This window comes from Ixodes scapularis, unplaced genomic scaffold (genome assembly GCF_016920785.2).
Source record: "Ixodes scapularis isolate PalLabHiFi unplaced genomic scaffold, ASM1692078v2 PGA_scaffold2__306_contigs__length_199485367, whole genome shotgun sequence".
NCBI classification, from domain to species: Eukaryota; Metazoa; Arthropoda; class Arachnida; order Ixodida; family Ixodidae; genus Ixodes; species Ixodes scapularis.
The window spans coordinates 84724777-84739397 of record NW_024609857.1 but is presented as its reverse complement, the minus strand read 5'-3'; the positions used below and the strand labels follow the sequence as shown (position 1 = coordinate 84739397).

At 46.5% G+C, this 14621-nt stretch overlaps 1 long non-coding RNA gene across 1 annotated transcript; it reads right to left on the bottom strand.

Moving 5' to 3' along the window:
* Positions 1 to 1171: 1171 nt before the first annotated feature.
* Positions 1172 to 8293, bottom strand: LOC121836384. The gene is made up of 3 exons (XR_006077908.1): positions 8255 to 8293; positions 4357 to 4392; positions 1172 to 1352 (listed from the first exon to the last, which is right to left on the bottom strand). It is a non-coding gene; the product is annotated as an uncharacterized LOC121836384 (long non-coding RNA).
* Between the last annotated feature and the right edge of the window lie 6328 nt (positions 8294 to 14621).

Genomic DNA, 14621 nt, shown 5'->3' with positions numbered 1-14621 from the left:
CCAAACTTTTAGGAACCGTGAAAGCTTCGAACTTTTGGAATTCGAAACTCCACGGTGCTCAAAATTTGCGAATTTTTCGAACTTCGGTCGGTACGAAAATATCGAAATATTTCGAATTCGAACCTAGGGTGGTTCGCGACACCCTTAGCCATTACCATCCACCCATTCGCCATTTTGGCATCCGTATCGCGCGCATTCTCTCGCATCTAGACTCGTGTTTGCCGTCATAAGATGTAAAAACAAAATAAATTCCACCAGGTGGCTTTAATTCAACGAAAGGCCATCACGCTGGCGGGAAAAGATAAGCAGCACTGCGTGATCTCGCAATGCCGGCGACCCGACGAGCTCGCAGTGCTGTTTGTAATGCGACTCTCCAAAAGATGACGGGCGCGCACTCATACACGCGCAAAGAGCGCGGCTTTTAAAACCGTTTAGAGAAAAGCAAGGATCACCTCTGTACAGCGAAGAACCATCTCGGACTCCGACAACGACGACTTGTGCACATTATTTATTTTTGCGGTGGCGTGAGTTTTATAAAAGTTGTTCTGTGGGGTATGTGTTCAATCTTCATTTTGCCTGCGCGGTAAAATTGGCAGCAATTTACTTTTTGAATATCTGGAAGCTCAATCTGCCTGCGCGTTAGAATCGTGAAAACATGGCAGTTTTACTTATAACGTAAACAGCAAGGGTTTATAAAAAATGGCTACAAGACCCGCAATTTTAGGCGGCTAAACAATGCTTTTAAGGATTCTCTGGATGTTCAGGGCATGTTCCGCGCACGGAATATTCGCTATTCGATTGAATATCCCTACATTACCCGAATATCCTTACATTACCTGAATATTCGGCCATAACCAAATATTCTGAAATTTCCAAATATGGTGGAATTCTCGAATTGAACATGAATCGAATAAGAAAAATATTCGATTCGTATTCTAAATCTCGACTATTCACACCCCCCTAATAATTATCTATCCAATTGTTAATCTAAGTAACCAAGAGATATTTTCAAATTTCTTGGCTCTAGATATCACACTTCAGAGCAATATCTTTGCTTTTGAATTTCTGGAGTGAAAACCAGTCCACCTCTACCACACTTGCAAGCTTTTCATTCTAAAGTATAAACCTAAAAAAAAAATACAGGATAGCAGAATCAGTTTCTTCTTTCAAGGTTGAGTAAAGTTTTAATGGAAAATGGGGGTGGGCAAATGCCGAAGAACTTCTGCTTGCGTCTCAGCTGCACAGGCACCTCTTGGGGTAGACGTGGTCGCAGTGACCTTTAGCATTCATCAGGATGCGGCATCGTGTCTCACAGATGTCCTCATGGTCTGGACAGCCGTCGTATTTGCCGACTGCAAAAGAAAGGAGTCTGGGCCTACGGATAACTTTGAAACCAGGACAGTGCCTAGGAAATGCTTCATTGTTAAATCAGACAGCGAATGCCCCTGCTATGCAAGTGCCTACTTACAAAGTCAAGGCTTATATGCTATTCACTCAAATTTGTTTACACCCTTAAAGGGGCCCTGCAATCATATTTAAGCGTCTACCTTTTTCGCGGTTTCCACGTCTCTTGGGGTTCGGGCAAGCCAGCGGGCACGGAGGGAGTAACTAAATTTCAGTGAGTCATATTTTAACCGGGCGACGCGGAAACCTCCTCCACCTACGAGGGCGACCCGCGTTAGCGAAAGCGCGCAATATGTGACGTCTTTGGTCCTGGGCTTACTACTGGTCAGAGCCGCTAAAAGCTTTTTTTTTAGTCGAAATACAAAATATAAGCGTCGCGAACCGTTTCAATTATGTATGAAAGTAGTTTTCGTTCAGTATTTTAGATCAGAAAAGAAACAAATGCAGTTTATAAAGTACGGAAACTAGAAAAGACCCGTCAAACAACCCGCCACCAAGCGGCGGAAAAAACGGCGCATACTAGAAAGGGCTAGTGGGATGAGGTTCCGACTAGAGTTCCTGTATTTGGCTACCTACGGTAGCAGAGTTCCGCATTCAGCTTCGGCGGGTGGCCGTAGCGCCGGCTTTCCCGCACGCCCTGGATGCTTTCCTCCTCACGTGACTAAATTTGGCGAATAGCGGCGCCGCGCGCGCCGCCGCGCATGGAAAACAGGAGAGGAAGAGGAGGAAGCGAAAGCAGGGGAACATACTCCGGGGCGCGAGCAACGTCGGCGGGGCGACCGTAAAGGTGGCTTTCTTGCACGGCGCCGGATGCTTGGCTCCTCACGTGATGGATCTCGGCGAATAGCGGCGTGGCGGCGCGGGGAAAACAAATTCGCAACTCTGCTCCCCCTTCGGGGGAGCATATCGAGGAACTCTAGCTCCGACGAACGGCGAGCGTAGAAACGTCCCGGATGTACGCGGCGGCGCTGCGGTCCTACACCGGCTCGAGGATCCCACCGGTTCCGAGCGTTCCGAAGGCTTTCGGCGCGGGCTTGGCTGGCGATTTGGCCATTTGGCGGTATGGCAGCGCGAAGTGGCTCCCGTTCTGAACTGATCTTTACCTCGTGTTTGCTGTCGTTTGTGGCCAATGAAGTGTTATGCCGAATTAGTCTTTAATCGCGCAGCAAATGCAATACGAGCCGCCCTGGCCGCCCGCTTCATACAGCCTATCCAACACGTGCTTTAGTGGCGCCCTCTCGAGCTGTCAACACGGAGGGGCAGCCGTGAGGGCTCGATGAGCTCCTCTGGTTCACGGCCACCCAAGCCAGGACTTACGACGTCATGAAGGAGGTTATTTTTTGCTTGTTTTCGTAATTCTAATTTGCCTATGACTTTTAAAATGAAGCGAAATTTGAGAAAAGAAAAGTTTCTTTAAGTTACCACGTTCAGTGCGTTTAGGTTCGGTGCAAATTAAAAAACAGTCAAAAAGTTTTTGCAGGTAAGTTCGCTCTTCGCAAATTTTACAAAAACAAAATGCACCATCTGTGGTCAACGCTGCACAAAGTCGTAGCGCGATAGATCAAGAAACCGAATTTTCCGGTCGATTTAAAGAGCGTGGCGTCGTCTTGTTTCACCCTGTATATGCAAGGACTAGCAAGGGGGCAAGGGCTTCAACAGCCAAAGCAGGTCCTGAGCCTCCACAGTACCGATTTTGTGTATATCTGAGACAAAAGGACTGAAGGCACAGTGCAGCATTCCACGCCCCAGCCAGGAAAGGGGGGCGTGCCCCCCCCCCCCCTTCTCCCGCCAAGTGCCTGGCTGGAAGGGTGTGTATGAAAAAATGCGTCTGATGTTCCGCAGGAGACAGGACATGGTCGGAAGGAGCTCCACGGCCCAGCGGACGAGGTGCTCTGCTCCCCCGTGTCCTTTTGTCTTCAATTTTTGTTCTTTCACACTCTCGTGTACGGGGGAAAAAGGTGTCTGAACGGCGCCAATTCGCAAACTAGTCGCGAAAATTCGCTCGCATTTCTGACCAATCCCGCATGATGGTGCAACGTGTCTAGGAGCATCGTGGGGTTGGTGAGAGCCAACTAAGGAACCGTCTTTATCCGTGGGTAAAGCGCCGTTCACACACTTGCAACCGAGTAGAACGGAGAGAGACAAGACGGCGGAAGACTTGCTCCGCAGCAGCGCATCCAAACTTAAAGGGATACTGAAACAAGGAATTTAGTGTCCATAGTAAGTGGCGCACGTTCTTTGCACGAGCCAGCAGCCGCCGGTGTGCGCGAGCACACGCAACAAAAATGACGTCAAAGACCTCCATTCGCGGTTAAGATGACAGTGAAATGCATAGGCTTCGGGCCAAAAGAGAATAAAGACAAGTTTTTCATCTACGCAGTGGTGTCTGGTGTAAAAGATAAGCGGTCTAACAAGCACGTAGCTTTCACTTGTAGAGATGAAAAGCCTGTCTTTATTCTCCTTTGGTCCGAAGCCCATGCATTTCACTGTCCTCTTAACCGCGAATGGAGGTCTTTGACGTCATTTTCGTTGCGTGTGCTCGCGCACACCGGCGGCTGCTGGCTCATGGAAAGAACGTGCGCCACTTATTATGGGCACTAAATTCTTTGGTTCAGTATCCCGGGCAAGAGGGTTAAAAACTGGTCTTGTCTCTCTCGGTCTTACTCGGTTGCAAGTGTATAAACTGCGCCTTACTTTCCTTCCACCGTCTGGATTGTCTCGAGATAACAGGCGTCATTTTTTGAGGTACGTCATTATTTTTCTGCGTGGAGGGCCTTGGGCACGATGGCACCGGCTGTGGTGATGTGACTGTATAGCACGGGACCATTCAGTCGGTTCATCAGGAGAGAAGAGAGGGTGAAATTAGCGTCGCATCGATCAACGCTCCCATTTCATGGCTCTCCTGTTCTGCGGTTTTCTGTGCTTTGGTGATTTCTGGCGCACTTCACTTACCGAATGGCTCCTCGTCATGCTTGCTGGAGCAGGCATCTGCAACAAAACGCCATAACAGGTATTTTTATCGGGAATTTGCGAGCAGTTCACGGGAGAATGTGCTCCTATCCAAAATATATCTCTGTTTCGAAGATTTATAAGAAACTCGCTGTTCTGCTTCTCAAATCATTACATCGATGACTAAATGAAGGTAGAAGGGCGCTAGCGTTTGTATGTTAGTGGGTCGAATATACGCATATTGGCGACTGGTTCACATAGGTGTAAATCTTTTGCCAAAGAATACAGCGCACGAAAGCTATCGAAAACTTCCGTCCTTGAAACTTTTGAAAATAACACGGAGAACAAAAAGGTATGACGTCCCAGTCAAACTCAATAGAGCCATCGCAGGTGGGCATAAGAAAAACTAATTTATTAGTTTGGCTAAAAGCAATTGTAACTGTGTATTACTTTGGTGTTTGTAATTTGTAATGGGTTTTTAACGTTAACTCATTTGGACGAATCGCAAGGCGCCTGATTCAGTCTAGGCAGTAAAATGGATAGGTGGGCTAGTTGATAGTAACTTGTAAAGCGCCTAAAAAAAAACGAGGAAGACGAGACAGGACCGAGCGCTAACTTACAACTGAACATTTATTGAAACGCACTTACTATTTGTACACAAATTCAGGTGTCCGTGTGCGCCTAGTCTTGACGAAACAAAAATAGTTTGAAAACTAAAAAGCAAAACAGAGAGATTTGTTTGAGGCCTACTGCATTAGAGTTGTAGAAGCACAAAATAATAAAACGACATCAAAGAAAAGCGCTCCAAGACACGTGCCATGAACCAGCGTTGGACGCAATTCAGGTGAGGCACGGGCACGGAGCTTGCCATGGACACCGTTCCAACGACAAACCGCCCGATGAGCAATCTTTAATTATAGGTTCTTGTAAATATGTAGTATCTTTCTTGTTCGCACTGCTCCTGGTTGTAATCCAGCATCTACAATTGGTGACCCGGCTGCTCGGACTTACATCAGTCCTCGCCCATCAAGGCAAGTCTTCTTGTTTCCATTTGCTCATCAGCGGTTGCAATCTCTTAACAACCCCATCATATCAAGTAGCGATGTCCTCCACAGAAGAGAGTTCAGCAGCTGTTGAAGTTGCTGCAATCAATTTCAAGCTACCTGAATTCTGGACATCAGATTCAGAACTTTGGTTCCTCACCATCGAGTCGTCGTTCCGCAAAAACAAAATAACATCCCAGCAGTCGAAATTCGACCATGTGGTCTCATCGCTGCCACAAGCAACGCCAGCTGTGGTTCGGGACATCTTGCGTGCACCCCCTCCAGAGGCGCCGTACGACACTCTCAAGTCTGAACTGATACGGCGTACAACCGAGTCTGAACAACGCCGGCTTCGAGAACTTTTGACATCAGAAGAACTTGGAGATCGGAAACTATCAGAACTCCTTCGGCGTATGACACAACTCCTCGGTGAAAAAGCCAACACTCTGGATGCAAGCATCCTCCGAGAATTATTTCTACAGAGACTTCCGAGTCAAGTACGCATGATACTCGCCACCTCTGAAACGGACTCTGTCGAGGCTTTAGCTTGAATGGCGGATCAAATCATGGACGTAAGCACTCCCAACGTTTGCCAAATTGCACAGCCCAACACCCCGCGCCAAGTATCACAGCAAGAAGACAGCCTAACGCAGGTAGTGGAGGCCAACAAAACGCTCGTGTCGACAGTCAAACAACTCCGAAGAGATCGCACAACTACGTCTGTCGACACATCGCTCGGCGTCACGTCAGTTTTCTGCCAGCCCGCCCCAACGCCGTCGATCCAGGTCTGCAAACAGGAGCGGTACTTGCTGGTACCATTTCACCTTCGGTACCAGCGCAAGAAAATGTGAGCCGCCCTGCATGTTCCGAGAAAACATCCAGGCCCGACGCTGTCGCGGGCGACGGAACAAGCCGTCTGTTTTTCGTGACCGAGCCTCGTCACTAAACTTCAGTACCTCGTCGATACTGGCGCTGAAGGAAGTGTAATACCACCAACAAAAGAGGAACGACGGCACCCAACAGACACACCACCGTTACAAGCTGTCAACGGCTCTTCCATCAAGACTTATGGTCAACGGTCACTCACCCTCGACTTAGGTCTGCGGAGGACGTACCGCTGGATATTCTATGCGGCAGATGTTCAACAACCCATTCTAGGAGCAGATTTTTTGCGACAATTTGGCCTCCTCGTTGACCTCAGTCGCAACATACTCTTGGACAGAGGAACGCACCTTTACGTTCACGGTATTCTGTCCAAGACAAAGTCCCTCAACCTTACTATATCCACGCAGGTCTCAGGGGCTCCTTGGAAGTCGCTTCTAGACGAGTTTCCTCAACTACTCCGGCAATCCAACACCACAGACAGTAAAGCACACCATTACACACCATATAGAAACAACTGGCCCACCAGTGTTCGCACGACCTCGACGCCTTGCTCCTGATCGGCTCAAAATCGCGCGGCAGGAGTTCGAACATATATGATCGAACTCGGCATCGTACGTCCCTCATCAAGTACTTGGTCATCAGCCTTACACATGGTACCAAAAAAATCCGGCGATTGGCGACCATGTGGTGACTATCGTGCTCTCAACAATGTAACAGTGCCAGACCGTTACCCCATTCCCCATCTTCAAGACTTCGGGAATTCGTTACATGGGTCTAAAATCTTCACAAAACTCGGCGAGGATAGCTGCGTAAGTGCACCGTCAGTGCACTTAACTGAGAGTGCTTTTTATGTGTCGGGGGCCTGAATTTGTGTACAAATATTGTGTTTCACTAAACGTTCAATTGTAAAAAAAAAAAAAAAAAAAAAAAAGGTGGGTTGTGTGTATGTTTATACAGCGTAGAACTTGGTCTACCTCAACGGGCGACGGGTCTGCCAGCTGTAGATGAGAAATTTAGCCAATGCAGTACAACCGCTAGCGTCTTTAACGTGCGCCACGCAATAGTGATACACGACCGCACGCCGGTACGATGCTCATGGGCAGGGGTGGGGATTAAACCTAGGATCCGAGGATCTGCAGCGCGAGCTTTTGCTCTACGTGCTCCGAGGTGGTGTGCGCTAGCCCACTCGGCCACCGATCCCCCCCCCCCCCCTCTTTTGTTTTCTTTATATCCTTTAAAGGGATACTCCAACAAAATTTCGACGGTTCTTTCTTGGTCTATTCGTGTTCAAGGGAGCATTATCACATCAGACACACCAATCTCGTTGAAAAAGACATGAAAAGGAATTTTAAAACAAATTAAAGGATTAGCAAACAGCACCTGGTGGATGTCGCTAACGCCTCGTTTGTAATGCCCATCTAGGAACCTTGACAGGTAGTGACGATAACTGTCTCGCCTCCGGCCACGACGGGAGAAGAGCTCTCGAAGAGAAGAGCCCTCTCCCCAAGCCCCGAGACTCTCTTTTGTGTGTCCCAGAAGTCGCTATTGTCTTTCTACAAGATTATAGAAGATTAACCCGTCACTCAAAATTCGTACAAATGCAGCTTTGGGGTTACTTCCGGTGGCCCGACCGCTGGTGATCTTCGGCGGCTTTCAGCGGATGCTACGAGCCGTCGGGGCCTATCCAAGGCCGTGTGTATGTCACATGACCTTGGAGAGGGGGCACAGCGACGCGCGGAAAGCGTATCACGCTGGCTGGGATAGCTCGCAGCGCCCGCTGCGTCCGTACGTAAGGTCCCGAGATAAGGCCCATACGCACATTCGCGTTTGAGCGCGGTGCGTTCCGTAGCGGCAAGCGGACGCGTTGCGTTGCGACGAGCGCTTGCGCCAAACTTGTACGCACAGTTGCGTTGACACGCAGTCAACCGCAGTCAAGAGCCAATAAGAACGCGCTATCGTCGCTAGTGGCTCACCAATAGTAAGCGAAATCCAAGGCAACATGGCGGCGCACGGCGACAGCGTCGAAGCGTTCGATCTTGGGATTCTCGCCGGCTTCCCCGACGTTTTGTAAAGCTTGAACCATCGCAGCCTTGGAAAGTACAGTCTCCACCGCTCCCCAAAACGACAAAAGCAAGCGCTGCGACCGGCGAACCGGATACGTCTCGCCGAGTCGGCCGGGTGGGGCGAGCGAACACGTCACCCCTCGCCTCTTTCGGCTTCTGATTGGTCGAACGCGCCCGAACGCACCGCAACGCTTCGGAGAGTTGAACGAGTCTCTACTCGCTTGCGTCGCGCTACCGAGCGTTGCGGGAAAGCGCGCGTCGGTCCGCAAGCGACTGCGCCTGGCCGCAAGGACTCCGCAACGCACTCAAACGCGTTCAAACGCGAATGTGCGTATGGCGCTATAAACTACGTCACGACTGCCGTGGATGTGATGTGCTCTCCGCTGGCTGCTCTCCGAGCGCTTGCCAGAGCGGGCCGTCTATAACGAAAAATACAGCCATCAGGCTCAAAATACAAACGTGCGATTGACATTTACGGATATTGTGGATCATATCCAGCCTATTTCTGAACACGACGAGTATATTTCAAATTTCGTTGAAGTATCCCTTTAACTTCAGTTTGACAGTTACAATAAAGTCATTCATTTTTACTCATTAGTTACACCATAGCCTCCTCTATACTGACAAAGCCTGGCAGATCGCCACGACACACGGCCGCCGAAAGTGAAAAGGTAGAGCAGCAGACAAGAGATATGTAACTGGCGACCCGCTGCGGCGAGACGCCAAAGCATACCTGTCCCGAGCGATGGAATGACCGCTCGTGCTTCTCGCGTTCCTCGGGCTACCGCTTCTTTTCTCGTCGGGTTTGAAAACCATGTTTGGGGTCCTCGCCGCTGCAAAAGCTGTGCACTGACTACAGGCTCCCCGAGAAATGCTCTGTGTTACCAGATCCTCGCTCTCCAAATCTGCGACCGGGCACCCTATGGCTCCGCGTCGAACTGCCAGGCTTTGTGAGTATAGAGGAGGCTATGTTTACACGTATTTCACTTTTACCCATAAGACACCCCTGTTGGAAAATATCGACGATGGAAAGATGACGGAAAAGGCTGATACAAGCATAACCGTAATATGGGACATCCTATACAAGCGAAAAAGGCGGCTCCAGTATGGTGGAATAAGGCGGAACGATACAGGTGGGCGGAACCATACAAGCGTGTCGTATTATGGGACATCCTATACCAGCGTATTGGATTAAGGCGGAACCATGTAGGCGAACGGAACCATACATGCATAACGTAATATGGGACATCCTATACCAGCAAAAAGGTGATACCAGCGTGGTGGAGCCATATGGCTCCAGCATGTTGGTTTCGCCTTTTCACTGTTGTACAGGGCGATTTAGTTTTAAGCTTTACATATATGTTTAGAAAGGTCGTGAAAGCTAAATTAATGCGGTTTGTGCAGGCGAGTTATACGGCCAGGCGTACGTAGTATAGGGACCTAGTCGTAACGATCAGTCAGATAATTAAATACAATTTGTTAATCAACTTTTTAATTAGTGAAAATGAAAATATGGTTTCAATTAGAAACTTGCTGAGTCATTGAAAACCACAAAATCAAGTTTTTTTAGAAGGATATAATGCAGGGGTAGCGTTTTATGCGTTCTGTAAAAAGCTTTATTTGGATGAGTTTCTAGGTTTCAGTTTCTTATCAGAGCTCATCTCTGCGCCCACGGTCCTGTTCCCCAGGGGCTTAGACACGCAACACACGGGCGCCTTGCTTCCCTTCATCCTACGAGGGAGGCGAGGGGGCGGCTTTGCACTGCGGCCACCGGGCAGCTGGACCGCAGGTGCAAAGATGCGCTCTGGTAAGAAACCGAAGTCTGGAAACGCGTCCAAATTGACCATTTTTTTAGAACGCCATAAAATGCTACTCTTGTCTTATATCTTTACAAAGAAAATTGAATTAGTGTGTTTTGATGATGCTTAGCAAGTTTCTAATTGGAACCATGGGTCTATTTTAACTGATTAAAAATTTCACGAACATACTATACTTAGAGAGAGGCTGAAGCAGTTTTCTATTTGAGAAAACACTTTTAAATCTTCTTCATTCGACCTCCAGAATCTCAAATATCAAAATTATTTGCTAATTTAATTAATCGAGGCTGCATAGTCATTTTTAAAGCGCTGTGAAAGCACTTCCCTAGAGAGCGACGTCACAAGAGCAGCTTTCAAAATCTTTGTTCACGCATCTTCAGCGCCTATCAAAGCTATGCACGCACATGCTATTTTTTAAAAGGGCAGAAAAATGTGTCACGACTGCTGCCAATGCCGGAGAATATACCTAGAAAACTTGCGATTGGACGAGCGGCCCTTAAGCAACACACGCTTGGTGGCCGAAAGGTCTTCTTACGATGTCACTGTTGGTAGGATGTTTTTGTGTGTTTTCTCACATTTAGTTATATCTTTGAGGAAAACGAACGGGATATTCAGATTCGCGGGATAAAACTACGCTAGAATGAACCTCCATCTAGTTTTCTGAAAGAAGTCTGACACATCTCTGTAATAAGCCGACGGATCATTACAAATTAGCCTTTTATACTATGCCGCCCTGGCCATATAACTCACGTGCACAGACCGTGTAAATGTAGCTTTTACGGCTTTTTTTTAAAAAATCTGTAAAACATAGAAAAAAACACTCTGTAGAATGTCCCCCAATACGATACGATTGTATGGTTCCTTCCCCGCTTGCATTGTTCAAGAAAGACTTGTGGACATCCAGCATTTCATTGGAATGCTGGATGTCAGCGAGTCTCTACATCAGTGAGTGGTTTCAAACAAGCATGATGTTTGCACACCAGTAAGCTCTTATCCGAGGCTCACCAGGAGCACTAAGAGCAGAGGCGAAATGTCGTGACCTGGTCAATTTGGTTGCAGGTATTTATTTTTACAAGAACTGCATGCAGCAAAGCTTAACTTTGCTCAAAATAAAGATTATTAAAAATTCAATACTGAACAATGGTGTCCCTTGAGCTGTCAGACCAAACTCCCACTCTTGCCACTCAGGAGTTCCTAACTTGTGCGTAGAGGATCAGCACAACCCAGATTTGTGCTGCGAGCGCACCTGCAATATAAAAGTTGAATAAACATGAGATGAAATATGAGACGTTTACAATTCTCTGTAACGTAAAATTAGAGCACAGATCTTGAAGAGGAGGATGGGAGGGTATGCCCCTCCTCCCCCTCCCCTCCTCCTCTTCTGCTCCCTCCCATTTAACAGGAAATTTCCCTGAATTTAGCGGGAAAATTTCCCCACTAAATTTAGCTGGTTAAGTTTCCCCCTAAATTTAGAGCAGAAATTGATGTCACATGACCTCAACACAAATGCAGTTTTTCCGCTAAAAGTAGCGGGGAAAATGACGTCGCATGACCGTGTCACGTCATCCATAAAAAAATTCAGTTTCTCAGTTAGACTTAGCGGAAATATTAACGTCACATGACCGCAACATTAATTCAATTTCCTGCCAAGTTTAGTTGGGCGGTTACGCCGACAGCGACGCCGCGAAACGTGGAAACGGGTGCTAAGAGCTGCGCTAAAAACTAAATGCATCAGGTGAAATAAAGTGAACATACTGTAAGAAAAAGAAAAGAGAATCTAAGATACTGTTCTCAGATCCTTCCTTTTGTCTGTTCTCAAATGTTTTGATTTCAAGAAATTTATATCTTTTTATTCATACCCAGAGAACCCCTCCCAGTTTCAGCATGAATGCAATAAATCAATGCAGACTAGACCTTGTAAACTATAATGCACATGAAAATGAATGTTTGCCACATAGTCATGTATGAGTCAGTGGCTAAGATCTCTAAATACATTTGTATTGAGGAACATTCTTGAATAAAACTTCTGGGCTTCGAATTCAACAGTTTGTACTTCCATAAGGAACACTGTATGGCACCGATTTCTTTTTTTTTTGTGACACATCAGAAACAGCACAGCACTGTCATCCTCGCATACCTAACAAGAATTTGTATTTTTTTTTTAGCATGGCATGTGCTATTCTAATGCTCATACAGCATCCTTTAACAAATTTCCTTTGTAGAGCTTTTTATTGGTTCTTATTTAGCTCGCACGACACATTCGGTACCTTGAATTCTCACTCGGCATCAACAGTTTTATATATTAATGTAATAGCGAAAGACAAGATGTATGGACTTGAGTACGGCTCAGCAAGCACATATGTTGAGAAAAGTACTGAAGAAAACTCAAATGTCAAAATAAAAATAAGCTGGAATGTGGATACAATTATGGACATGGTCATGAATACAGTTAGCAGATTCAATATGAAGAATGTGTGTTAGACGCACGCTCAAAGAAACCTGTTGCATCTATATACATTCAAATTACATTGCAGAACCCAGCGCTGCAGTCTCAGGTGGGAGTTCGCTGAACGAGTCTACTGAAAATGAGTGTAGACGGAAAAAGCAGTTTGATCTGCGATAATGAGCATTACATAAGTGACATGTCATTATTACTGTTACAGTGCCGAATGTTCCAAACTGTCAGTCGCATCATTCTGTGAGTTCCCTCCGTACATTACAGGGTTTGGCTCTCTCGAATGCTTTGCGAGAAAAATGATGAACTGGAAATATCTAGAGTAGTTCTAGAAAAACTATTTCCAGAATCTTATCTCAGCATCGCAAAGAATATAAAAAGTTTCTAAAGACAAGGTTAGCGCAGCAGTTGAATAAACTAAATACTTTGTTTTTCAAAACCATCTTGCCGTAGTAAACGTATGAAGTTCCCCTAGGTAGAGCTAGTCATTACGGATGATTGTGCCCATTGCGTACCATAAAAATTTAATTTGCGACCTACAATATTTACAAACTCAATTAACTCTGAATAAGTGGACCACTTGGCATTAAAGATTGGCCTCACCATGACTGTCTGCCAACATCTACATAATAATTTCCATGAACCAATGTATTTCAAGAAAATATTTGGTACGAGCTGCTTAAAACACAATAGCACTTTTTAACAAGTGCTGACTACGTTAGAAAACATGATTGTGCTTTGAAGACGGGGACATAGGAAGGACAGACACCACAGAGTGCTAACTTTCAACTGATTTAATTCAAGAACCTCAGCGTAGAAACACAATGCGTCACCGCACCACATCTCAACCAATCCGTGGCCCTGCCACGGACCGCAAGTACGCCAACTCCTTATCCGCCAAGTCAATTGACGCCGCACTGACACAACACATGCCGGAACTATTTATAGCATCAGCCTCCATAATCTCTCTAACAGTCATATCTTTGTGCCTAGCAAGAACAGTAGACTGAGCAAATAATGGTTTGCACTCGCAGTCATGATCTGTCGTGTCACTGTCATGACTGCGGGTGCAAACCATTATTTGCTTCGTCTACTGTTCTTGAGAGGCACAAAGATAGGACTGTTAGCGAGATTATGGAGGCTGATGCTATAAATAGTTCCGGCACAAGTTGTGTCAGTGTGGCGTCAATTGACTTGGCGGATAAGGAGTTGGCGTACTTGCGGTCCGTGGCAGGGCCACGGATTGGTTGAGATGTGGTGCGGTGACACAGTCCGTTTCTACGCTGAGGTTCTTGAATTAAATCAGTTGAAAGTTAGCGCTCTGTTGTGTCTGTCCTTCCTATGTCCCCGTCTTCAAAGCACAATCATGTTTTCTACCGCACTTTTTAACACTAATAGAAAGCCTGTAGTGGGCCACAACTTAAGCAGTTTTCACTTCATTATAAAGAGCAATCACACATATGTGAACCATGAATATAGGCCTGCACTAAATTTTTTTCTTAAACTGAACGTGCTATGCTCTGTTTACTATATAAATCTTTGCAGAGCTTACAATGTGCAAGTTCCTGTTTTTTTATATTTCACATGTCCCGACTGGTGGGTGTGGTAGGGACATAAGATTGATGACACCAACGAAACACAATGATTATTTTAAGAATTTGTTTGGGTATAGCACGAGCAAGGCGATCTGCGGGAAGTTATTTCTGTGACACCGTCGAACCTACATCTGCGGGCTTTAAGGTCACATGATAATCATGTCTGCAGACTCCTTTTTGTAATTGGAATTTCATCCAACCCAAGATTTGAATATGTTTTTTTTGCATTTTAGGCTTAGTAGTGCTTTTACTGTTCTATTAATAGGTAAGAAAAATGCTTATTTCAAGTGGCATACCTAACACCTGGTGGCACGAGGACTCCCCTGTCGTGACGCTGATCGAAAGTCACAGCCAGGGAGATACTGCGATGCTCTTGTTGCTGGGATTACCTCCACCATGGTCCTGGCCAG